This window comes from Ovis canadensis, chromosome 16 (assembly GCF_042477335.2).
Source record: "Ovis canadensis isolate MfBH-ARS-UI-01 breed Bighorn chromosome 16, ARS-UI_OviCan_v2, whole genome shotgun sequence".
Taxonomy (NCBI): Eukaryota; Metazoa; Chordata; class Mammalia; order Artiodactyla; family Bovidae; genus Ovis; species Ovis canadensis.
The window spans coordinates 12,193,785-12,220,994 of record NC_091260.1 but is presented as its reverse complement, the minus strand read 5'-3'; positions in this window follow the sequence as shown (position 1 = coordinate 12,220,994).

Below are 27,210 nucleotides of genomic sequence, written 5' to 3'. Positions count from 1 at the left end.
GCCCCACGGGGAAATCACCTGGGCCCCACCCGGAAATCACGTGGGCCCCACCCAGAAAACAAGTGGGCCCCACCCGGAAATCACGTGGGCCCCACCCGGAAATCACGTGGGCCCCACCCGGAAATCACGTGGGCCCCACCCGGAAATCACGTGGGCCCCACCCGGAAATCACGTGGGCCCCACGGGGAAATCACGTGGGCCCCACCCGGAAATCAGGTGTGCCCGACCCGGAAATCACGTGGGCCCCACCCGGAAATCACGTGGGCCCCACCCGGAAGTCACGTGGGCCCCACCCGGAAATCACGTGTGCCCCACCCGGAAATCACGTGGGCCCCACCCGGAAATCACGTGGGCCCCACGGGGAAATCACGTGGGCCCCACCTGGAAATCACGTGGGCCCCACCCGGAAATCACGTGGGCCCCACCCGGAAATCACGTGGGCCCCACCCGGAAATCACGTGGGCCCCACCCGGAAATCACGTGGGCCCCACCCGGAAATCACGTGGGCCCCACCCGGAAATCACGTGGGCCCCACCCGGAAATCACGTGGGCCCCACCCGGAAATCACGTGGGCCCCACCCGGAAATCACGTGGGCCCCACCCGGAAATCACGTGGGGCCCACCCGGAAATCACGTGGGCCCCACCCGGAAATCACGTGGGCCCCACCCGGAAATCACGTGGGCCCACGGGGAAATCACGTGGGCCCCACCCGGAAAACACGTGGGCCCCACCCGGAAATCACGTGGGCCCCACGGGAAAATCACGTGGTCCCCCAGGGGAAATCACGTGGGCCCCACCCGGAAATCACGTGGGCCCCACCCGGAAATCACGTGGGCCCCACCCGGAAATCACGTGGGCCCCACCCGGAAATCACGTGGGCCCCACCCGGAAATCACGTGGGCCCCACCCGGAAATCACGTGGGCCCCACCCGGAAATCACGTGGGCCCCACCCGGAAATCACGTGGGCCCCACCCGGAAATCACGTGGGCCCCACGGGGAAATCACGTGGGCCTCACCCGGAAATCACGTGGGCCCCACCCGGAAATCACGTGGGCCCCACGGGGGAATCACGTGGGCCCCACCCGGAAATCACGTGTGCCCCACCCGGAAATCACGTGGGCCCCACCCGGAAATCACGTGGGCCCCACCCGGAAATCACGTGGGCCCCACGGGGAAATAACGTGGGCCCCACCTGGAAATCACGTGGGCCCCACCCGGAAATCACGTGGGCCCCACCCGGAAATCACGTGGGCCCCACCCGGAAATCACGTGGGTCCCACCCGCAAATCACGTGGGCCCCCAGGGGAAATCACGTGGGCCCCACCCGGAAATCACGTGGGCCCCACCCGGAAATCACGTGGGCCCCACCCGGAAATCACGTGGGCCCCACCCGGAAATCACGTGGGGCCCACCCGGAAATGACGTGGGCCCCACGGGGAAATCACGTGGGCCCCACCCGGAAATCACGTGGGCCCCACCCGGAAATCACGTGGGCCCCACGGGGAAATCACGTGGGCCCCACCCGGAAAACACGTGGGCCCCACCCGGAAATCACGTGGGCCCCACGGGGAAATCACGTGGGCCCCCAGGGGAAATCACGTGGGCCCCACCCGGAAATCACGTGGGCCCCACGGGGAAATCACGTGGGCCCCACCCGGAAATCACGTGGGCCCCACCCGGAAATCACGTGGGCCCCACCCGGAAATCACGTGGGCCCCACCCGGAAATCACGTGGGACCCACCCGGAAATCACGTGGGCCCCACGGGGAAATCCCGTGGGCCCCAAGGGGAAATCACGTGGGCCCCACCCGGAAATCACGTGGGCCCCACCCGGAAATCACGTGGGCCCCACGGGGAAATCACGTGGGCCCCACCCGGAAATCACGTGGGCCCCACCCGGAAATCACGTGGGCCCCACGGGGAAATCACGTGGGCCCCACCCGGAAATCACGTGTGCCCCACCCGGAAATCACGTGGGCCCCACCCGGAAATCACGTGGGCCCCACCCGGAAATCACGTGGGCCCCCCGGGGAAATCTCGTGGGCCCCACCTGGAAATCACGTGGGCCCCACCCGGAAATCACGTGGGCCCCACGCGGAAATCACGTGGGCCCCACCCGGAAATCACGTGGGCCCCACCCGTAAATCACGTGGGCCCCACCCGGAAATCACGTGGGCCCCACCCGGAAATCACGTGGGCCCCACCCGGAAATCACGTGGGCCCCACCCGGAAATCACGTGGGCCCCACCCGGAAATCACGTGGGCCCCCAGGGGAAATCACGTGGGCCCCACCCGGAAATCACGTGGGCCCCACCCGGAAATCACGTGGGCCCCACCCGGAAATCACGTGGGCCCCACCCGGAAATCACGTGGGCCCCACCCGGAAATCACGTGGGCCCCACCCGGAAATCACGTGGGGCCCACCCGGAAATCACGTGGGCCCCACGGGGAAATCACGTGGGCCCCACCCGGAAATCACGTGGGCCCCACCCGGAAATCACGTGGGCCCCACCCGGAAATCACGTGGGCCCCACCCGGAAATCACGTGGGCCCCACCCGGAAATCACGTGGGCCCCACGATGAAATCACCTGGGCCCCACCCGGAAATCACGTGGGCCCCACCCGGAAATCACGTGGGCCCCACCCGGAAATCACGTGGGCCCCACCCGGAAAACACGTGGGCCCCACCCGGAAATCACGTGGGCCCCACGGCGAAATCACGTGGGCCCCCAGGGGAAATCACGTGGGCCCCACGGGGAAATCACGTGGGCCCCACGGGGAAATCACGTGGGCCCCACCCGGAAATCACGTGGGCCCCACCCGGAAATCACGTGGGCCCGACCCGGAAATCACGTGGGCCCCACCCGGAAATCACGTGGGTCCCACCCGGAAATCACGTGGGCCCCACCCGGAAATCACGTGGGCCCCACCCGGAAATCACGTGGGCCCCACCCGGAAATCACGTGGGCCCCACCCGGAAATCACGTGGGCCCCACCCGGAAATGACGTGGGCCCCACCCGGAAATCACGTGGGCCCCACGGGGAAATCACCTGGGCCCCACCCGGAAATCACGAGGGCCCCACCCGGAAATCACGTGGGCCCCACCCGGAAATCACGTGGGCCCCACCCGGAAATCACGTGGGCCCCACCCGGAAATCACGTGGGCCCCACGGGGAAATCCCGTGGGCCCCCAGGGGAAATCACGTGGGCACCACCCGGAAATCACGTGGGCCCCACCCGGAAATCACGTGGGCCCCACGGGGAAATCACGTGGGCCCCACCCGGAAATCACGTGAGCCCCACCCGGAAATCATGTGGGCCCCACGGGGAAATCACGTGGGCCCCACCCGGAAATCACGTGTGCCCCACCCGGAAATCACGTGGGCCCCACCCGGAAATCACGTGGGCCCCACGGGGAAATCACGTGGGCCCCACGGGGAAATCACGTGGGCCCCACCTGGAAATCACGTGGGCCCCACCCGGAAATCACGTGGGCCCCACCCGGAAATCACGTGGGCCCCACCCGGAAATCACGTGGGCCCCACCCGTAAATCACGTGGGCCCCCAGGGGAAATCACGTGGGCCCCACCCGGAAATCACATGGGCCCCACCCGGAAATCACGTGGGCCCCACCCGGAAATCACGTGGGCCCCACCCGTAAATCACATGGGCCCCCAGGGGAAATCACGTGGGCCCCACCCGGAAATCACGTGGGCCCCACCCGGAAATCACGTGGGCCCCACGATGAAATCACCTGGGCCCCACCCGGAAATCACGTGGGCCCCACCCGGAAATCACGTGGGCCCCACCCGGAAATCACGTGGGCCCCACCCGGAAATCACGTGGGCCCCACCCGGAAATCACGTGGGCCCCACCCGGAAATCACGTGGGCCCCACCCGGAAATCACGTGGGCCCCACGGGGAAATCACGTGGGCCCCACCCGGAAATCACGTGTGCCCGACCCGGAAATCACGTGGGCCCCACCCGGAAATCACGTGGGCCCCACCCGGAAATCACGTGGGCCCCACCCGGAAATCACCTGGGCCCCACGGGGAAATCACCTGGGCCCCACCCGGAAATCACGTGGGCCCCACCCGGAAATCACGTGGGCCCCACCCGGAAATCACGTGGGCCCCACCCGGAAATCACGTGGGCCCCACCCGGAAATCACGTGGGCCCCACCCGGAAATCACGTGGGCCCCACCCGGAAATCACGTGGGCCCCACGGGGAAATCACGTGGGCCCCACCCGGAAATCACGTGTGCCCGACCCGGAAATCACGTGGGCCCCACCCGGAAATCACGTGGGCCCCACCCGGAAATCACGTGGGCCCCACGGGGAAATCACGTGGGCCCCACCTGGAAATCACGTGGGCCCCACCCGGAAATCACGTGGGCCCCACCCGGAAATCACGTGGGCCCCACCCGGAAATCACGTGGGCCCCACCCGGAAATCACGTGGGCCCCACCCGGAAATCACGTGGGCCCCACCCGGAAATCACGTGGGCCCCACCCGGAAATCACGTGGGCCCCACCCGGAAATCACGTGGGGCCCACCCGGAAATCACGTGGGGCCCACCCGGAAATCACGTGGGCCCCACCCGGAAATCACGTGGGCCCCACGGGGAAATCACGTGAGCCCCACCCGGAAAACACGTGGGCCCCACCCGGAAATCACGTGGGCCCCACGGCGAAATCACGTGGGCCCCCAGGGGAAATCACGTGGGCCCCACGGGGAAATCACGTGGGCCCCACGGGGAAATCACGTGGGCCCCACCCGGAAATCACGTGGGCCCCACCCGGAAATCACGTGGGCCCGACCCGGAAATCACGTGGGCCCCACCCGGAAATCACGTGGGCCCCACCCGGAAATCACGTGGGCCCCACCCGGAAATCACGTGGGCCCCACCCGGAAATCACGTGGGCCCCACCCGGAAATCACGTGGGCCCCACCCGGAAATCACGTGGGCCCCACCCGGAAATGACGTGGGCCCCACCCGGAAATCACGTGGGCCCCACGGGGAAATCACCTGGGCCCCACCCGGAAATCACGTGGGCCCCACCCGGAAATCACGTGGGCCCCACCCGGAAATCACGTGGGCCCCACCCGGAAATCACGTGGGCCCCACCCGGAAATCACGTGGGCCCCACGGGGAAATCCCGTGGGCCCCCAGGGGAAATCACGTGGGCCCCACCCGGAAATCACGTGGGCCCCACCCGGAAATCACGTGGGCCCCACGGGGAAATCACGTGGGCCCCACCCGGAAATCACGTGAGCCCCACCCGGAAATCATGTGGGCCCCACGGGGAAATCACGTGGGCCCCACCCGGAAATCACGTGTGCCCCACCCGGAAATCACGTGGGCCCCACCCGGAAATCACGTGGGCCCCACGGGGAAATCACGTGGGCCCCACGGGGAAATCACGTGGGCCCCACCTGGAAATCACGTGGGCCCCACCCGGAAATCACGTGGGACCCACCCGGAAATCACGTGGGCCCCACCCGGAAATCACGTGGGCCCCACCCGTAAATCACGTGGGCCCCCAGGGGAAATCACGTGGGCCCCACCCGGAAATCACATGGGCCCCACCCGGAAATCACGTGGGCCCCACCCGGAAATCACGTGGGCCCCACCCGTAAATCACATGGGCCCCCAGGGGAAATCACGTGGGCCCCACCCGGAAATCACGTGGGCCCCACCCGGAAATCACGTGGGCCCCACCCGGAAATCACGTGGGCCCCACCCGGAAATCACGTGGGCCCCACCCGGAAATCACGTGGGCCCCACCCGGAAATCACGTGGGCCCCACCCGGAAATCACGTGGGCCCCCAGGGGAAATCACGTGGGCCCCACCCGGAAATCACGTGGGCCCCACCCGGAAATCACGTGGGCCCCACCCGGAAATCACGTGGGCCCCACGGGGAAATCACGTTGGCCCCACCTGGAAATCACGTGGGCCCCACCCGGAAATCACGTGGGCCCCACCCGGAAATCACGTGGGCCCCACCCGGAAATCACGTGGGCCCCACCCGGAAATCACGTGGGGCCCACCCGGAAATCACGTGGGGCCCACGGGGAAATCACGTGGGCCCCACCCGGAAATCACGTGGGCCCCACCCGGAAATCACGTGGGCCCCACCCGGAAATCACGTGGGCCCCACCCGGAAATCACGTGGGCCCCACCCGGAAATCACGTGGGCCCCACGGGGAAATCACCTGGGCCCCACCCGGAAATCACGTGGGCCCCACCCAGAAATCAAGTGGGCCCCACCCGGAAATCACGTGGGCCCCACCCGGAAATCACGTGGGCCCCACCCGGAAATCACGTGGGCCCCACCCGGAAATCACGTGGGCCCCACCCGGAAATCACGTGGGCCCCACGGGGAAATCACGTGGGCCCCACCCGGAAATCACGTGGGCCCCACCCGGAAATCACGTGGGCCCCACCCGGAAATCACGTGGGCCCCACGGGGAAATCACGTGGGCCCCACCCGGAAATCACGTGGGCCCGACCCGGAAATCACGTGGGCCCCACGGGGAAATCACGTGGGCCCCACCCGGAAATCACGTGTGCCCGACCCGGAAATCACGTGGGCCCCACCCGGAAATCACGTGGGCCCCACCCGGAAATCACGTGGGCCCCACGGGGAAATCACGTGGGCCCCACCTGGAAATCACGTGGGCCCCACCCGGAAATCACGTGGGCCCCACCCGGAAATCACGTGGGCCCCACCCGGAAATCACGTGGGCCCCACCCGGAAATCACGTGGGCCCCACCCGGAAATCACGTGGGCCCCACCCGGAAATCACGTGGGCCCCACCCGGAAATCACGTGGGCCCCACCCGGAAATCACGTGGGGCCCACCCGGAAATCACGTGGGGCCCACCCGGAAATCACGTGGGCCCCACCCGGAAATCACGTGGGCCCCACGGGGAAATCACGTGAGCCCCACCCGGAAAACACGTGGGCCCCACCCGGAAATCACGTGGGCCCCACGGCGAAATCACGTGGGCCCCCAGGGGAAATCACGTGGGCCCCACGGGGAAATCACGTGGGCCCCACGGGGAAATCACGTGGGCCCCACCCGGAAATCACGTGGGCCCCACCCGGAAATCACGTGGGCCCGACCCGGAAATCACGTGGGCCCCACCCGGAAATCACGTGGGCCCCACCCGGAAATCACGTGGGCCCCACCCGGAAATCACGTGGGCCCCACCCGGAAATCACGTGGGCCCCACCCGGAAATCACGTGGGCCCCACCCGGAAATCACGTGGGCCCCACCCGGAAATGACGTGGGCCCCACCCGGAAATCACGTGGGCCCCACGGGGAAATCACCTGGGCCCCACCCGGAAATCACGTGGGCCCCACCCGGAAATCACGTGGGCCCCACCCGGAAATCACGTGGGCCCCACCCGGAAATCACGTGGGCCCCACCCGGAAATCACGTGGGCCCCACGGGGAAATCCCGTGGGCCCCCAGGGGAAATCACGTGGGCCCCACCCGGAAATCACGTGGGCCCCACCCGGAAATCACGTGGGCCCCACGGGGAAATCACGTGGGCCCCACCCGGAAATCACGTGAGCCCCACCCGGAAATCATGTGGGCCCCACGGGGAAATCACGTGGGCCCCACCCGGAAATCACGTGTGCCCCACCCGGAAATCACGTGGGCCCCACCCGGAAATCACGTGGGCCCCACGGGGAAATCACGTGGGCCCCACGGGGAAATCACGTGGGCCCCACCTGGAAATCACGTGGGCCCCACCCGGAAATCACGTGGGACCCACCCGGAAATCACGTGGGCCCCACCCGGAAATCACGTGGGCCCCACCCGTAAATCACGTGGGCCCCCAGGGGAAATCACGTGGGCCCCACCCGGAAATCACATGGGCCCCACCCGGAAATCACGTGGGCCCCACCCGGAAATCACGTGGGCCCCACCCGGAAATCACGTGGGCCCCACCCGGAAATCACGTGGGCCCCACCCGGAAATCACGTGGGCCCCACCCGGAAATCACGTGGGCCCCACCCGGAAATCACGTGGGCCCCACCCGGAAATCACGTGGGCCCCACCCGGAAATCACGTGGGCCCCACCCGGAAATCACGTGGGCCCCACCCGGAAATCACGTGGGCCCCCAGGGGAAATCACGTGGGCCCCACCCGGAAATCACGTGGGCCCCACCCGGAAATCACGTGGGCCCCACCCGGAAATCACGTGGGCCCCACGGGGAAATCACGTTGGCCCCACCTGGAAATCACGTGGGCCCCACCCGGAAATCACGTGGGCCCCACCCGGAAATCACGTGGGCCCCACCCGGAAATCACGTGGGCCCCACCCGGAAATCACGTGGGGCCCACCCGGAAATCACGTGGGGCCCACGGGGAAATCACGTGGGCCCCACCCGGAAATCACGTGGGCCCCACCCGGAAATCACGTGGGCCCCACCCGGAAATCACGTGGGCCCCACCCGGAAATCACGTGGGCCCCACCCGGAAATCACGTGGGCCCCACGGGGAAATCACCTGGGCCCCACCCGGAAATCACGTGGGCCCCACCCAGAAATCAAGTGGGCCCCACCCGGAAATCACGTGGGCCCCACCCGGAAATCACGTGGGCCCCACCCGGAAATCACGTGGGCCCCACCCGGAAATCACGTGGGCCCCACCCGGAAATCACGTGGGCCCCACGGGGAAATCACGTGGGCCCCACCCGGAAATCACGTGTGCCCGACCCGGAAATCACGTGGGCCCCACCCGGAAATCACGTGGGCCCCACCCGGAAGTCACGTGGGCCCCACCCGGAAATCACGTGTGCCCCACCCGGAAATCACGTGGGCCCCACCCGGAAATCACGTGGGCCCCACGGGGAAATCACGTGGGCCCCACCCGGAAATCACGTGGGCCCCACCCGGAAATCACGTTGGCCCCACCCGGAAATCACGTGGGCCCCACCCGGAAATCACGTGGGCCCCACCCGGAAATCACGTGGGCCCCACCCGGAAATCACGTGGGCCCCACCCGGAAATCACGTGGGCCCCACCCGGAAATCACGTGGGCCCCACCCGGAAATCACGTGGGCCCCACCCGGAAATCACGTGGGCCCCACCCGGAAATCACGTGGGGCCCACCCGGAAATCACGTGGGCCCCACCCGGAAATCACGTGGGCCCCACCCGGAAATCACGTGGGCCCACGGGGAAATCACGTGGGCCCCACCCGGAAAACACGTGGGCCCCACCCGGAAATCACGTGGGCCCCACGGGAAAATCACGTGGTCCCCCAGGGGAAATCACGTGGGCCCCACCCGGAAATCACGTGGGCCCCACCCGGAAATCACGTGGGCCCCACCCGGAAATCACGTGGGCCCCACCCGGAAATCACGTGGGCCCCACCCGGAAATCACGTGGGCCCCACCCGGAAATCACGTGGGCCCCACCCGGAAATCACGTGGGCCCCACCCGGAAATCACGTGGGCCCCACGGGGAAATCACGTGGGCCCCACCCGGAAATCACGTGGGCCCCACCCGTAAATCACGTGGGCACCACGGGGGAATCACGTGGGCCCCACCCGGAAATCACGTGTGCCCCACCCGGAAATCACGTGGGCCCCACCCGGAAATCACGTGGGCCCCACCCGGAAATCACGTGGGCCCCACGGGGAAATAACGTGGGCCCCACCTGGAAATCACGTGGGCCCCACCCGGAAATCACGTGGGCCCCACCCGGAAATCACGTGGGCCCCACCCGGAAATCACGTGGGCCCCACCCGCAAATCACGTGGGCCCCCAGGGGAAATCACGTGGGCCCCACCCGGAAATCACGTGGGCCCCACCCGGAAATCACGTGGGCCCCACCCGGAAATCACGTGGGCCCCACCCGGAAATCACGTGGGGCCCACCCGGAAATGACGTGGGCCCCACGGGGAAATCACGTGGGCCCCACCCGGAAATCACGTGGGCCCCACCCGGAAATCACGTGGGCCCCACGGGGAAATCACGTGGGCCCCACCCGGAAAACACGTGGGCCCCACCCGGAAATCACGTGGGCCCCACGGGGAAATCACGTGGGCCCCCAGGGGAAATCACGTGGGCCCCACCCGGAAATCACGTGGGCCCCACAGGGAAATCACGTGGGCCCCACCCGGAAATCACGTGGGCCCCACCCGGAAATCACGTGGGACCCACGGGGAAATCACGTGGGCCCCACCCGGAAATCACGTGTGCCCCACCCGGAAATCACGTGGGCCCCACCCGGAAATCACGTGGGCCCCACCCGGAAATCACGTGGGCCCCACGGGGAAATAACGTGGGCCCCACCTGGAAATCACGTGGGCCCCACCCGGAAATCACGTGGGCCCCACCCGGAAATCACGTGGGCCCCACCCGGAAATCACGTGGGCCCCACCCGTAAATCACGTGGGCCCCCAGGGGAAATCACGTGGGCCCCACCCGGAAATCACGTGGGCCCCACCCGGAAATCACGTGGGCCCCACCCGGAAATCACGTGGGCCCCACCCGGAAATCACGTGGGCCCCACCCGGAAATCACGTGGGCCCCACCCGGAAATCACGTGGGCCCCACCCGGAAATCACGTGGGGCCCACCCGGAAATCACGTAGGCCCCACCCGGAAATCACGTGGGCCCCACGGGGAAATCACGTGGGCCCCACCCGGAAATCACGTGGGCCCCACCCGGAAATCACGTGGGCCCCACGGGGAAATCACGTGGGCCCCACCCGGAAATCACGTGGGCCCCACCCGGAAATCACGTGGGCCCCACCCGGAAATCACGTGGGCCCCACGGGGAAATCACGTGGGCCCCACCCGGAAATCACGTGTGCCTCACCCGGAAATCACGTGGGCCCCACCCGGAAATCACGTGGGCCCCACCCGGAAATCACGTGGGCCCCACGGGGAAATCACGTGGGCCCCACCCGGAAATCACGTGGGCCACACGGGGAAATCACGTGGGCCCCACCCGGAAATCACGTGGGCCCCACCCGGAAATCACGTGGGCCCCACCCGGAAATCACGTGGGCCCCCAGGGTAAATCACGTGGGCCCCACCCGGAAATCACGTGGGCCCCACCCAGAAATCACGTGGGCCCCACCCGGAAATCACGTGGGTCCCACCCGGAAATCACGTGGGCCCCACCCGCAAATCACGTGGGCCCCACCCGGAAATCACGTGGGCCCCACCCGGAAATCACGTGGGCCCCACCCGGAAATCACGTGGGCCCCACCCGGAAATCACGTGGGCCCCACCCGGAAATCACGTGGGCCCCACCCGGAAATCACGTGGGCCCCACCCGGAAATCACGTGGGCCCCACCCGGAAATCACGTGGGCCCCACCCGGAAATCACGTGGGCCCCACCCGGAAATCACGTGGGCCCCACCCGGAAATCACGTGGGCCCCACGGGGAAATCACGTGGGCCCCACCCGGAAATCACGTGTGCCCCACCCGGAAATCACGTGGGCCCCACCCGGAAATCACGTGGGCCCCACCCGGAAATCACGTGGGCCCCACCCGGAAATCACGTGGGCCCCACCCGGAAATCACGTGGGCCCCCAGGGGAAATCACGTGGGCCCCACCCGGAAATCACGTGGGCCCCACCCGGAAATCACGTGGGCCCCACCCGGAAATCACGTGGGCCCCACCCGGAAATCACGTGGGCCCCACCCGGAAATCACGTGGGCCCCACCCGGAAATCACGTGGGCCCCACCCGGAAATCACGTGGGCCCCACCCGGAAATCACGTGGGCCCCACCCGGAAATCACGTGGGCCCCACGAGGAAATCACGTGGGCCCCACGGGGAAATCACGTGGGCCCCACCCGGAAATCACGTGGGCCCCACCCGGAAATCACGTGGGCCCCACCCGGAAATCACGTGGGCCCCACCCGGAAATCACGTGGGCCCCACCCGGAAATCACGTGGGCCCCACCCGGAAATCACGTGGGCCCCACCCGGAAATCACGTGGGCCCCACCCGGAAATCACGTGGGCCCCACCCGGAAATCACGTGGGCCCCACGGGGAAATCACGTGGGCCCCACGGGGAAATCACGTGGGCCCCACCCGGAAATCACGTGGGCCCCACCCGGAAATCACGTGGGCCCCACCCGGAAATCACGTGGGCCCCACCCGGAAATCACGTGGGCCCCACCCGGAAATCACGTGGGGCCCACCCGGAAATCACGTGGGCCCCACCCGGAAATCACGTGGGCCCCACCCGGAAATCACGTGGGCCCCACCCGGAAATCACGTGGGCCCCACCCGGAAATCACGTGGGCCCCCAGGGGAAATCACGTGGGCCCCACCGGGAAATCACGTGGGCCCCACCCGGAAATCACGTGGGCCCCACCCGGAAATCACGTGGGCCCCACCCGGAAATCACGTGGGCCCCCAGGGGAAATCACGTGGGCCCCACTCGGAAATCACGTGGGCCCCACTCGGAAATCACGTGGGGCCCACCCGGAAATCATGTGGGCCCCACGGGGAAATCACGTGGGCCCCACCCGGAAATCACATGGGCCCCACCCGGAAATCACGTGGGCCCCACCCGGAAATCACGTGGGCCCCACCCGGAAATCACGTGGGCCCCACCAGGAAATCACGTGGGCCCCACCCGGAAATCACGTGGGCCCCACGGGGAAATCACGTGGGCCCCACCCGGAAATCACGTGGGCCCCACGGGGAAATCACGTGGGCCCCACCCGGAAATCACGTGGGCCCCACCCGGAAATCACGTGGGGCCCACCCGGAAATCACGTGGGCCCCACCCGGAAATCACGTGGGCCCCACCCGGAAATCACGTGGGCCCCACCCGGAAATCACGTGGGCCCCACCCGGAAATCACGTGGGCCCCACCCGGAAATCACGTGGGCCCCTCCCGGAAATCACGTGGGCCCCACCCGAAAATCACGTGGGCCCCACCCTGAAATCACGTGGGCCCCACGGGGAAATCACGTGGGCCCCACCCGGAAATCACGTGGGCCCCACGGGGAAATCACGTGGGCCCCACCCGGAAATCACGTGGGCCCCACCCGGAAATCACGTGTCCCCACCCGGAAATCACGTGGGCCCCACCCGGAAATCACGTGGGCCCCACCCGGAAATCACGTGGGCCCCACGGGGAAATCACGTGGGCCCCACGGGGAAATCACGTGAGCCCCACGGGGAAATCACGTGGGCCCCACCCGGAAATCACGTTGGCCCCACCCGGAAATCACGTGGGCCCCACCCGGAAATCACGTGGGCCCCACCCGGAAATCACGTGGGCCCCACCCGGAAATCACGTGGGCCCCACCCGGAAATCACGTGCGCCCCACCCGGAAATCACGTGGGCCCCACCCGGAAATCACGTGGGCCCCACCCGGAAATCACGTGGCCCCCACCCGGAAATCACGTGGGCCCCACCCGGAAATCACGTGGGCCATACCCGGAAATCACGTGGGCCCCACCCGGAAATCACGTGGGCCCCACGGGGAAATCACGTGGGCCCCACCCGGAAATCAGGTGGGCCCCACCCGGAAATCACGTGGGCCCCACGGGGAAATCACGTGGGCCCCCAGGGGAAATCACGTGGGCCCCACGGGGAAATCACGTGGGCCCCACCCGGAAATCACGTGGGCCCCACCCGTAAATCACGTGGGCCCCACGGGGGAATCACGTGGGCCCCACCCGGAAATCACGTGTGCCCCACCCGGAAATCACGTGGGCCCCACCCGGAAATCACGTGGGCCCCACCCGGAAATCACGTGGGCCCCACGGGGAAATAACGTGGGCCCCACCTGGAAATCACGTGGGCCCCACCCGGAAATCACGTGGGCCCCACCCGGAAATCACGTGGGCCCCACCCGGAAATCACGTGGGCCCCACCCGCAAATCACGTGGGCCCCCAGGGGAAATCACGTGGGCCCCACCCGGAAATCACGTGGGCCCCACCCGGAAATCACGTGGGCCCCACCCGGAAATCACGTGGGCCCCACCCGGAAATCACGTGGGGCCCACCCGGAAATGACGTGGGCCCCACGGGGAAATCACGTGGGCCCCACCCGGAAATCACGTGGGCCCCACCCGGAAATCACGTGGGCCCCACGGGGAAATCACGTGGGCCCCACCCGGAAAACACGTGGGCCCCACCCGGAAATCACGTGGGCCCCACGGGGAAATCACGTGGGCCCCCAGGGGAAATCACGTGGGCCCCACCCGGAAATCACGTGGGCCCCACAGGGAAATCACGTGGGCCCCACCCGGAAATCACGTGGGCCCCACCCGGAAATCACGTGGGACCCACGGGGAAATCACGTGGGCCCCACCCGGAAATCACGTGTGCCCCACCCGGAAATCACGTGGGCCCCACCCGGAAATCACGTGGGCCCCACCCGGAAATCACGTGGGCCCCACGGGGAAATAACGTGGGCCCCACCTGGAAATCACGTGGGCCCCACCCGGAAATCACGTGGGCCCCACCCGGAAATCACGTGGGCCCCACCCGGAAATCACGTGGGCCCCACCCGTAAATCACGTGGGCCCCCAGGGGAAATCACGTGGGCCCCACCCGGAAATCACGTGGGCCCCACCCGGAAATCACGTGGGCCCCACCCGGAAATCACGTGGGCCCCACCCGGAAATCACGTGGGCCCCACCCGGAAATCACGTGGGCCCCACCCGGAAATCACGTGGGCCCCACCCGGAAATCACGTGGGGCCCACCCGGAAATCACGTAGGCCCCACCCGGAAATCACGTGGGCCCCACGGGGAAATCACGTGGGCCCCACCCGGAAATCACGTGGGCCCCACCCGGAAATCACGTGGGCCCCACGGGGAAATCACGTGGGCCCCACCCGGAAATCACGTGGGCCCCACCCGGAAATCACGTGGGCCCCACCCGGAAATCACGTGGGCCCCACGGGGAAATCACGTGGGCCCCACCCGGAAATCACGTGTGCCTCACCCGGAAATCACGTGGGCCCCACCCGGAAATCACGTGGGCCCCACCCGGAAATCACGTGGGCCCCACGGGGAAATCACGTGGGCCCCACCCGGAAATCACGTGGGCCACACGGGGAAATCACGTGGGCCCCACCCGGAAATCACGTGGGCCCCACCCGGAAATCACGTGGGCCCCACCCGGAAATCACGTGGGCCCCCAGGGTAAATCACGTGGGCCCCACCCGGAAATCACGTGGGCCCCACCCAGAAATCACGTGGGCCCCACCCGGAAATCACGTGGGTCCCACCCGGAAATCACGTGGGCCCCACCCGCAAATCACGTGGGCCCCACCCGGAAATCACGTGGGCCCCACCCGGAAATCACGTGGGCCCCACCCGGAAATCACGTGGGCCCCACCCGGAAATCACGTGGGCCCCACCCGGAAATCACGTGGGCCCCACCCGGAAATCACGTGGGCCCCACCCGGAAATCACGTGGGCCCCACCCGGAAATCACGTGGGCCCCACCCGGAAATCACGTGGGCCCCACCCGGAAATCACGTGGGCCCCACGGGGAAATCACGTGGGCCCCACCCGGAAATCACGTGTGCCCCACCCGGAAATCACGTGTGCCCCACCCGGAAATCACGTGGGCCCCACCCGGAAATCACGTGGGCCCCACCCGGAAATCACGTGGGCCCCACCCGGAAATCACGTGGGCCCCACCCGGAAATCACGTGGGCCCCCAGGGGAAATCACGTGGGCCCCACCCGGAAATCACGTGGGCCCCACCCGGAAATCACGTGGGCCCCACCCGGAAATCACGTGGGCCCCACCCGGAAATCACGTGGGCCCCACCCGGAAATCACGTGGGCCCCACCCGGAAATCACGTGGGCCCCACCCGGAAATCACGTGGGCCCCACCCGGAAATCACGTGGGCCCCACCCGGAAATCACGTGGGCCCCACGAGGAAATCACGTGGGCCCCACGGGGAAATCACGTGGGCCCCACCCGGAAATCACGTGGGCCCCACCCGGAAATCACGTGGGCCCCACCCGGAAATCACGTGGGCCCCACCCGGAAATCACGTGGGCCCCACCCGGAAATCACGTGGGCCCCACCCGGAAATCACGTGGGCCCCACCCGGAAATCACGTGGGCCCCACCCGGAAATCACGTGGGGCCCACCCGGAAATCACGTGGGCCCCACCCGGAAATCACGTGGGCCCCACCCGGAAATCACGTGGGCCCCACCCGGAAATCACGTGGGCCCCACCCGGAAATCACGTGGGCCCCCAGGGGAAATCACGTGGGCCCCACCGGGAAATCACGTGGGCCCCACCGGGAAATCACGTGGGCCCCACCCGGAAATCACGTGGGCCCCACCCGGAAATCACGTGGGCCCCCAGGGGAAATCACGTGGGCCCCACTCGGAAATCACGTGGGCCCCACTCGGAAATCACGTGGGGCCCACCCGGAAATCATGTGGGCCCCACGGGGAAATCACGTGGGCCCCACCCGGAAATCACATGGGCCCCACCCGGAAATCACGTGGGCCCCACCCGGAAATCACGTGGGCCCCACCCGGAAATCACGTGGGCCCCACCAGGAAATCACGTGGGCCCCACCCGGAAATCACGTGGGCCCCACGGGGAAATCACGTGGGCCCCACCCGGAAATCACGTGGGCCCCACCCGGAAATCACGTGGGCCCCACCCGGAAATCACGTGGGCCCCCAGGGGAAATCACGTGGGCCCCACCCGGAAATCACGTGGGCCCCACCCGGAAATCACGTGGGCCCCACCCGGAAATCACGTGGGCCCCACCCGGAAATCACGTGGGCCCCACGGGGAAATCACGTGGGCCCCACCCGGAAATCACGTGGGCCCCACCCGGAAATCACGTGGGCCCCACCCGGAAATCACGTGTGCCCCACCCGGAAATCACGTGGGCCCCACCCGGAAATCACGTGGGCCCCACCCGGAAATCACGTGGGCCCCACGGGGAAATCACATGGGCCCCCAGGGGAAATCACGTGGGCCCCACCGGGAAATCACGTGGGCCCCACCCGGAAATCACGTGGGCCCCACCCGGAAATCACGTGGGCCCCACCCGGAAATCACGTGGGCCCCACCCGGAAATCACGTGGGCCCCACCCGGAAATCTCGTGGGCCCCACCCGGAAATCACGTGGGCCCCACGGGGAAATCACGTGGGCCCCACCCGGAAATCACGTGGGGCCCACCCGGAAATCACGTGGGCCCCACCCGGAAATAACGTGGGCCCCACCCGGAAATCACGTGGGCCCCACCCGGAAATCACGTGGGGCCCACCCGGAAATCACGTGGGCCCCACGGGGAAATCACGTGGGCCCCACCCGGAAATCACGTGGGCCCCACCCGGAAATCTCGTGGGCCCCACCCGGAAATCACGTGGGCCCCACCCGGAAATCACGTGGGCCCCACGGGGAAATCACGTGGGCCCCACCCGGAAATCACGTGGGCCCCACCCGGAAATCACGTGGGCCCCACCCGGAAATCACGTGGGCCCCACCCGGAAATCTCGTGGGCCCCACCCGGAAATCACGTGGGCCCCACCCGGAAATCACGTGGGCCCCACCCGGAAATCACGTGGGCCCCACCCGGAAATCACGTGGGCCCCACCCGGAAATCACGTGGGCCCCACCCGGAAATCACGTGGGGCCCACCCGGAAATCACGTGGGCCCCACGGGGAAATCACGTGGGCCCCACCCGGAAATCACGTGGGCCCCACCCGGAAATCACGTGGGCCCCACCCAGAAATCACGTGGGCCCCACCCGGAAATCACGTGGGCCCCACCCGGAAATCACGTGGGCCCCACGGGGAAATCACGTGGGCCCCACGGGGAAATCACGTGGGCCCCACCCGGAAATCACGTGGGGCCCACCCGGAAATCACGTGGGCCCCACCCGAAAATCACGTGGGCCCCACCCGGAAATCACGTGGGCCCCACCCGGAAATCACGTGGGCCCCACCCGGAAATCACGTGGGGCCCACCCGGAAATCACGTGGGCCCCACGGGGAAATCACGTGGGGCCCACCCGGAAATCACGTGGGCCCCACCCGGAAATCACGTGGGCCCCACCCGGAAATCACGTGGGCCCCCAGGGGAAATCACGTGGGCCCCACCCGGAAATCACGTGGGCCCCACCCGGAAATCACGTGGGCCCCACGGGGAAATCACGTGGGCCCCACCCGGAAAACACGTGGGCCCCACCCGGAAATCACGTGGGCCCCACGGGGAAATCACGTGGGCCCCCAGGGGAAATCACGTGGGCCCCACCCGGAAATCACGTGGGCCCCACCCGGAAATCACGTGGGCCCCACCCGGAAATCACGTGGGCCCCACCCGGAAATCACGTGGGCCCCACCCGGAAATCACGTGGGCCCCACCCGGAAATCACGTGGGCCCCCAGGGGAAATCACGTGGGCCCCACCCGGAAATCACGTGGGCCCCCCCGGAAATCACGTGGGCCCCACGGGGAAATAACGTGGGCCCCACCTGGAAATCACGTGGGCCCCACCCGGAAATCACGTGGGCCCCACCCGGAAATCACGTGGGCCCCACCCGGAAATCACGTGGGCCCCACCCGTAAATCACGTGGGCCCCCAGGGGAAATCACGTGGGCCCCACCCGGAAATCACGTGGGCCCCACCCGACATCACGTGGGCCCCACCCGGAAATCACGTGGGCCCCACCCGGAAATCACGTGGGCCCCACCCGGAAATCACGTGGGCCCCACCCGGAAATCACGTGGGCCCCACCAGGAAATCACGTGGGCCCCACCCGGAAATCACGTGGGGCCCACCCGGAAATCACGTAGGCCCCACCCGGAAATCACGTGGGCCCCACGGGGAAATCACGTGGGCCCCACCCGGAAATCACGTGGGCCCCACCCGGAAATCACGTGGGCCCCACGGGGAAATCACGTGGGCCCCACCCGGAAATCACGTGGGCCCCACCCGGAAATCACGTGGGCCCCACCCGGAAATCACGTGGGCCCCACGGGGAAATCACGTGGGCCCCACCCGGAAATCACGTGTGCCTCAACCGGAAATCACGTGGGCCCCACCCGGAAATCACGTGGGCCCCACCCGGAAATCACGTGGGCCCCACCCGGAAATCACGTGGGCCCCACGGGGAAATCACGTGGGCCCCACCCGGAAATCACGTGGGCCACACGGGGAAATCACGTGGGCCCCACCCGGAAATCACGTGGGCCCCACCCGGAAATCACGTGGGCCCCACCCGGAAATCACGTGGGCCCCACCCGGAAATCACGTGGGCCCCACCCAGAAATCACGTGGGCCCCACCCGGAAATCACGTGGGCCCCACCCGGAAATCACGTGGGCCCCACCCGCAAATCACGTGGGCCCCACCCGGAAATCACGTGGGCCCCACCCGGAAATCACGTGGGCCCCACCCGGAAATCACGTGGGCCCCACCCGGAAATCACGTGGGCCCCACCCGGAAATCACGTGGGCCCCACCCGGAAATCACGTGGGCCCCACCCGTAAATCACGTGGGCGCCACCCGGAAATCACGTGGGCCCCACCCGGAAATCACGTGGGCCCCACCCGGAAATCACGTGGGCCCCACGGGGAAATCACGTGGGCCCCACCCGGAAATCACGTGGGCCCCACCCGGAAATCACGTGTGCCCCACCCGGAAATCACGTGGGCCCCACCCGGAAATCACGTGGGCCCCACCCGGAAATCACGTGGGCCCCACCCGGAAATCACGTGGGCCCCACCCGGAAATCACGTGGGCCCCACCCGGAAATCACGTGGGCCCCACCCGGAAATCACGTGGGCCCCACCCGGAAATCACGTGGGCCCCACCCGGAAATCACGTGGGCCCCACCCGGAAATCACGTGGGCCCCACGGGGAAATCACGTGGGCCCCACGGGGAAATCACGTGGGCCCCACGGGGAAATCACGTGGGCCCCACCCGGAAATCACGTGGGCCCCACCCGGAAATCACGTGGGCCCCACCCGGAAATCACGTGGGCCCCACCCGGAAATCACGTGGGCCCCACCCGGAAATCACGTGGGCCCCACCCGGAAATCACGTGGGCCCCACGGGGAAATCACGTGGGCCCCACCCGGAAATCACGTGGGGCCCACCCGGAAATCACGTGGGCCCCACCCGGAAATCACGTGGGCCCCACCCGGAAATCACGTGGGCCCCACCCGGAAATCACGTGGGCCCCACCCGGAAATCACGTGGGCCCCACCCGGAAATCACGTGGGCCCCACCGGGAAATCACGTGGGCCCCACCCGGAAATCACGTGGGCCCCACCCGGAAATCACGTGGGCCCCACCCGGAAATCACGTGGGCCCCCAGGGGAAATCACGTGGGCCCCACTCGGAAATCACGTGGGCCCCACTCGGAAATCACGTGGGGCCCACCCGGAAATCATGTGGGCCCCACGGGGAAATCACGTGGGCCCCACCCGGAAATCACATGGGCCCCACCCGGAAATCACGTGGGCCCCACCCGGAAATCACGTGGGCCCCACCCGGAAATCACGTGGGCCCCACCCGGAAATCACGTGGGCCCCACCCGGAAATCACGTGGGCCCCACGGGGAAATCACGTGGGCCCCACCTGGAAATCACGTGGGCCCCACGGGGAAATCACGTGGGCCCCACCCGGAAATCACGTGGGCCCCACCCGGAAATCACGTGGGGCCCACCCGGAAATCACGTGGGCCCCACCCGGAAATCACGTGGGCCCCACCCGGAAATCACGTGGGCCCCACCCGGAAATCACGTGGGCCCCACGGGGAAATCACGTGGGCCCCACCCGGAAATCACGTGGGCCCCTCCCGGAAATCACGTGGGCCCCACCCGAAAATCACGTGGGCCCCACCCTGAAATCACGTGGGCCCCATGGGGAAATCACGTGGGCCCCACCCGGAAATCACGTGGGCCCCACCCTGAAATCACGTGGGCCCCACGGGGAAATCACGTGGGCCCCACCCGGAAATCACGTGGGCCCCACGGGGAAATCACGTGGGCCCCACCCGGAAATCACGTGGGCCCCACCCGGAAATCACGTGGGCCCCACCCGGAAATCACGTGGGCCCCACCCGGAAATCACGTGGGCCCCACCCGGAAATCACGTGGGCCCCACGGGGAAATCACGTGGGCCCCACGGGGAAATCACGTGAGCCCCACGGGGAAATCACGTGGGCCCCACCCGGAAATCACTTTGGCCCCACCCGGAAATCACGTGGGCCCCACCCGGAAATCACGTGGGCCCCACCCGGAAATCACGTGGGCCCCACCCGGAAATCACGTGGGCCCCACCCGGAAATCACGTGGGCCCCACCCGGAAATCACGTGGCCCCACCCGGAAATCACGTGGGCCCCACGGGGAAATCACGTGGGCCCCACCCGGAAATCACGTGGGCCCCACCCGGAAATCACGTGGGCCCCACGGGGAAATCACGTGGGCCCCCAGGGGAAATCACGTGGGCCCCACCCGGAAATCACGTGGGCCCCACCCGGAAATCACGTGGGCCCCACCCGGAAATCACGTGGGCCCCACCCGGAAATCACGTGGGCCCCACCCGGAAATCACGTGGGGCCCACCCGGAAATCACGTGGGCCCCACGGGGAAATCACGTGGGGCCCACCCGGAAATCACGTGGGCCCCACCCGGAAATCACGTGGGCCCCACCCGGAAATCACGTGGGCCCCCAGGGGAAATCACGTGGGCCCCACCCGGAAATCACGTGGGCCCCACCCGGAAATCACGTGGGCCCCACCCGGAAATCACGTGGGCCCCACGGGGAAATCACGTGGGCCCCACCCGGAGATCACGTGGGCCCCACCCGGAAATCACGTGGGCCCCACCCGGAAATCACGTGGGCCCCACCCGGAAATCACGTGGGGCCCACCCGGAAATCACGTGGGCCCCACGGGGAAATCACGTGGGGCCCACCCGGAAATCACGTGGGCCCCACCCGGAAATCACGTGGGCCCCACCCGGAAATCACGTGGGCCCCCAGGGGAAATCACGTGGGCCCCACCCGGAAATCACGTGGGCCCCACCCGGAAATCACGTGGGCCCCACCCGGAAATCACGTGGGCCCCACGGGGAAATCACGTGGGCCCCACCCGGAGATCACGTGGGCCCCACCCGGAAATCACGTGGGCCCCACCCGGAAATCACGTGGGCCCCACCCGGAAATCACGTGGGCCCCACCCGGAAATCACGTGGGCCCCACCCGGAAATCACGTGGGGCCCACCCGGAAATCACGTGGGCCCCACCCGGAAATCACGTGGGCCCCACCCGGAAATCACGTGGGCCCCACCCGGAAATCACGTGGGCCCCACCCGGAAATCACGTGGGCCCCACCCGGAAATCACGTGGGCCCCACCCGGAAATCACGTGGGCCCCACCCGGAAATCACGTGGGCCCCACCCGGAAATCACGTGGGCCCCACCCGGAAATCACGTGGGCCCCACCCGGAAATCACGTGGGCCCCACCCGGAAATCACGTGGGCCCCACCCGGAAATCACGTGGGCCCCACCCGGAAATCACGTGGGCCCCACCCGGAAATCACGTGGGGCCCACCCGGAAATCACGTGGGCCCCACCCGGAAATCACGTGGGCCCCACCCGGAAATCACGTGGGCCCCACCCGGAAATCACGTGGGCCCCACCCGGAAATCACGTGGGCCCCACCCGGAAATCACGTGGGCCCCACCCGGAAATCACGTGTGCCCCACGGGGAAATCACGTGGGCCCCACCCGGAAATCACGTGTGCCCCACGGGGAAATCACGTGGGCCCCACCCGGAAATCACGTGGGCCCCACCCGGAAATCACGTGGGGCCCACCCGGAAATCACGTGGGCCCCACGGGGAAATTACGTGGGCCCCACCCGGAAATCACGTGGGCCCCACCCGGAAATCACTTGGGGCCCACCCGGAAATCACGTGGGCCCCACCCGGAAATCACGTGGGCCCCACGGGGAAATCACGTGGGCCCCACCCGGAAATCACGTGGGCCCCACCCGGAAATCACGTGGGCCCCACCCGGAAATCACGTGGGCCCCACCAGGAAATCACGTGGGCCCCACCCGGAAATCACGTGGGCCCCACCCGGAAATCACGTGGGCCCCACCCGGAAATCACGTGGGCCCCCAGGGGAAATCACGTGGGCCCCACCCGGAAATCACGTGGGCCCCACCCGGATATCACGTGGGGCCCACCCGGAAATCACGTGGGCCCCACGGGGAAATCACGTGGGCCCCGCCCGGAAATCACGTGGGCCCCACCCGGAAATCACGTGGGACCCACGGGGAAATCACGTGGGCCCCACCCGGAAATCACGTGTGCCCCACCCGGAAATCACGTGGGCCCCACCCGGAAATCACGTGGGCCCCACCCGGAAATCACGTGGGCCCCACCCGGAAATCACGTGTGCCCCACGGGGAAATCACGTGGGCCCCACCCGGAAATCACGTGGGGCCCACCCGGAAATCACGTGGGCCCCACCCGGAAATCACGTGGGCCCCACCCGGAAATCACGTGGGCCCCACCCGGAAATCACGTGGGCCCCACCCGGAAATCACGTGGGCCCCCAGGGGAAATCACGTGGGCCCACCCGGAAATCACGTGGGCCCCACCCGGAAATCACGAGGGCCCCACCCGGAAATCACGTGGGCCCCACCCGGAAATCACGTGGGCCCCACCCGGAAATCACGTGGGCCCCACCCGGAAATCACGTGGGCCCCACCCGGAAATCACGTGGGCCCCACCCGGAAATCACGTGGGGCCCACCCGGAAATCACGTGGGCCCCACCCGGAAATCAGGTGGGCCCCACCCGGAAATCACGTGGGCCCCACCCGGAAATCTCGTGGGCCCCACCCGGAAATCACGTGGGCCCCACCCGGAAATCACGTGGGCCCCACCCGGAAATCACGTGGGCCCCACCCGGAAATCACGTGGGCCCCACCCGGAAATCACGTGGGCCCCACGGGGAAATCACGTGGGCCCCACCCGGAAATCACGTGGGCCCCACGGGGAAATCACGTGGGCCCCACCCGGAAATCACGTGGGCCCCACCCGGAAATCACGTGGGCCCCACGGGGAAATCACGTGGGCCCCACCCGGAAATCACGTGGGGCCCACCCGGAAATCACGTGGGCCCCAAGGGGAAATCACGTGGGCCCCACCCGGAAATCACGTGGGCCCCACGGAGAAATCACGTGGGCCCCACCCGGAAATCACGTGGGCCCCACCCGGAAATCACGTGGGCCCCACCCGGAAATCACGTGGGCCCCACGGGGAAATCACGTGGGCCCCACCCGGAAATCACGTGGGCCCCACCCGGAAATCACGTGGGCCCCACCCGGAAATCACGTGGGCCCCACCCGGAAATCACGTGGGCCCCACCCGGAAATCACGTGGGCCCCACCCGGAAATCACGTGGGCCCCACCCGGAAATCACGTGGGCCCCACCCGGAAATCACGTGGGCCCCACGGGGAAATCACGTGGGCCCCACCCGGAAATCACGTGTGCCCCACCCGGAAATCACGTGGGCCCCACCCGGAAATAACGTTGGCCCCACCCGGAAATCACGTGGGCCCCACCCGGAAATCACGTGGGCCCCACCCGGAAATCACGTGGACCCCACCCGGAAATCACGTGGGCCCCACCCGGAAATCACGTGGGCCCCACCCGGAAATCACGTGGGGCCCACCCGGAAATCACGTAGGCCCCACCCGGACATCACGTGGGCCCCACGGGGAAATCACGTGGGCCCCACCCGGAAATCACGTGGGCCCCACCCGGAAATCACGTGGGCCCCACGGGGAAATCACGTGGGCCCCACCCGGAAATCACGTGGGCCCCACCCGGAAATCACGTGGGCCCCACCCGGAAATCACGTGGGCCCCACGGGGAAATCACGTGGGCCCCACCCGGAAATCACGTGTGCCTCACCCGGAAATCACGTGGGCCCCACCCGGAAATCACGTGGGCCCCACCCGGAAATCACGTGGGCCCCACGGGGAAATCACGTGGGCCCCACCCGGAAATCACGTGGGCCACACGGGGAAATCACGTGGGCCCCACCCGGAAATCACGTGGGCCCCACCCGGAAATCACGTGGGCCCCACCCGGAAATCACGTGGGCCCCCAGGGTAAATCACGTGGGCCCCACCCGGAAATCACGTGGGCCCCACCCAGAAATCACGTGGGCCCCACCCGGAAATCACGTGGGCCCCACCCGGAAATCACGTGGGCCCCACCCGCAAATCACGTGGGCCCCACCCGGAAATCTCGTGGGCCCCACCCGGAAATCACGTGGGCCCCACCCGGAAATCACGTGGGCCCCACCCGGAAATCACGTGGGCCCCACCCGGAAATCACGTGGGCCCCACCCGGAAATCACGTGGGCCCCACCCGGAAATCACGTGGGCCCCACCCGGAAATCACGTGGGCGCCACCCGGAAATCACGTGGGCCCCACCCGGAAATCACGTGGGCCCCACCCGGAAATCACGTGGGCCCCACGGGGAAATCACGTGGGCCCCACCCGGAAATCACGTGTGCCCCACCCAGAAATCACGTGTGCCCCACCCGGAAATCACGTGGGCCCCACCCGGAAATCACGTGGGCCCCACCCGGAAATCACGTGGGCCCCACCCGGAAATCACGTGGGCCCCACCCGGAAATCACGTGGGCCCCCAGGGGAAATCACGTGGGCCCCACCCGGAAATCACGTGGGCCCCACCCGGAAATCACGTGGGCCCCACCCGGAAATCACGTGGGCCCCACCCGGAAATCACGTGGACCCCACCCGGAAATCACGTGGGCCCCACCCGGAAATCACGTGGGCCCCACCCGGAAATCACGTGGGCCCCACCCGGAAATCACGTGGGCCCCACCCGGAAATCACGTGGGCCCCACGGGGAAATCACGTGGGCCCCACGGGGAAATCACGTGGGCCCCACGGGGAAATCACGTGGGCCCCACCCGGAAATCACGTGGGCCCCACCCGGAAATCACGTGGGCCCCACCCGGAAATCACGTGGGCCCCACCCGGAAATCACGTGGGCCCCACCCGGAAATCACGTGGGCCCCACCCGGAAATCACGTGGGCCCCACGGGGAAATCACGTGGGCCCCACCCGGAAATCACGTGGGGCCCACCCGGAAATCACGTGGGCCCCACCCGGAAATCACGTGGGCCCCACCCGGAAATCACGTGGGCCCCACCCGGAAATCACGTGGGCCCCACCCGGAAATCACGTGGGCCCCACCCGGAAATCACGTGGGCCCCACCCGGAAATCACGTGGGCCCCACCCGGAAATCACGTGGGCCCCACCCGGAAATCACGTGGGCCCCCAGGGGAAATCACGTGGGCCCCACTCGGAAATCACGTGGGCCCCACTCGGAAATCACGTGGGGCCCACCCGGAAATCATGTGGGCCCCACGGGGAAATCACGTGGGCCCCACCCGGAAATCACATGGGCCCCACCCGGAAATCACGTGGGCCCCACCCGGAAATCACGTGGGCCCCACCCGGAAATTACGTGGGCCCCACCAGGAAATCACGTGGGCCCCACCCGGAAATCACGTGGGCCCCACGGGGAAATCACGTGGGCCCCACCTGGAAATCACGTGGGCCCCACGGGGAAATCACGTGGGCCCCACCCGGAAATCACATGGGCCCCACCCGGAAATCACGTGGGGCCCACCCTGAAATCACGTGGGCCCCACCCGGAAATCACGTGGGCCCCACCCGGAAATCACGTGGGCCCCACCCGGAAATCACGTGGGCCCCACGGGGAAATCACGTGGGCCCCACCCGGAAATCACGTGGGCCCCTCCCGGAAATCACGTGGGCCCCACCCGAAAATCACGTGGGCCCCACCCTGAAATCACGTGGGCCCCATGGGGAAATCACGTGGGCCCCACCCGGAAATCACGTGGGCCCCACCCTGAAATCACGTGGGCCCCATGGGGAAATCACGTGGGCCCCACCCGGAAATCACGTGGGCCCCACGGGGAAATCACGTGGGCCCCACCCGGAAATCACGTGGGCCCCACCCGGAAATCACGTGGGCCCCACCCGGAAATCACGTGGGCCCCACCCGGAAATCACGTGGGCCCCACCCGGAAATCACGTGGGCCCCACGGGGAAATCACGTGGGCCCCACGGGGAAATCACGTGAGCCCCACGGGGAAATCACGTGGGCC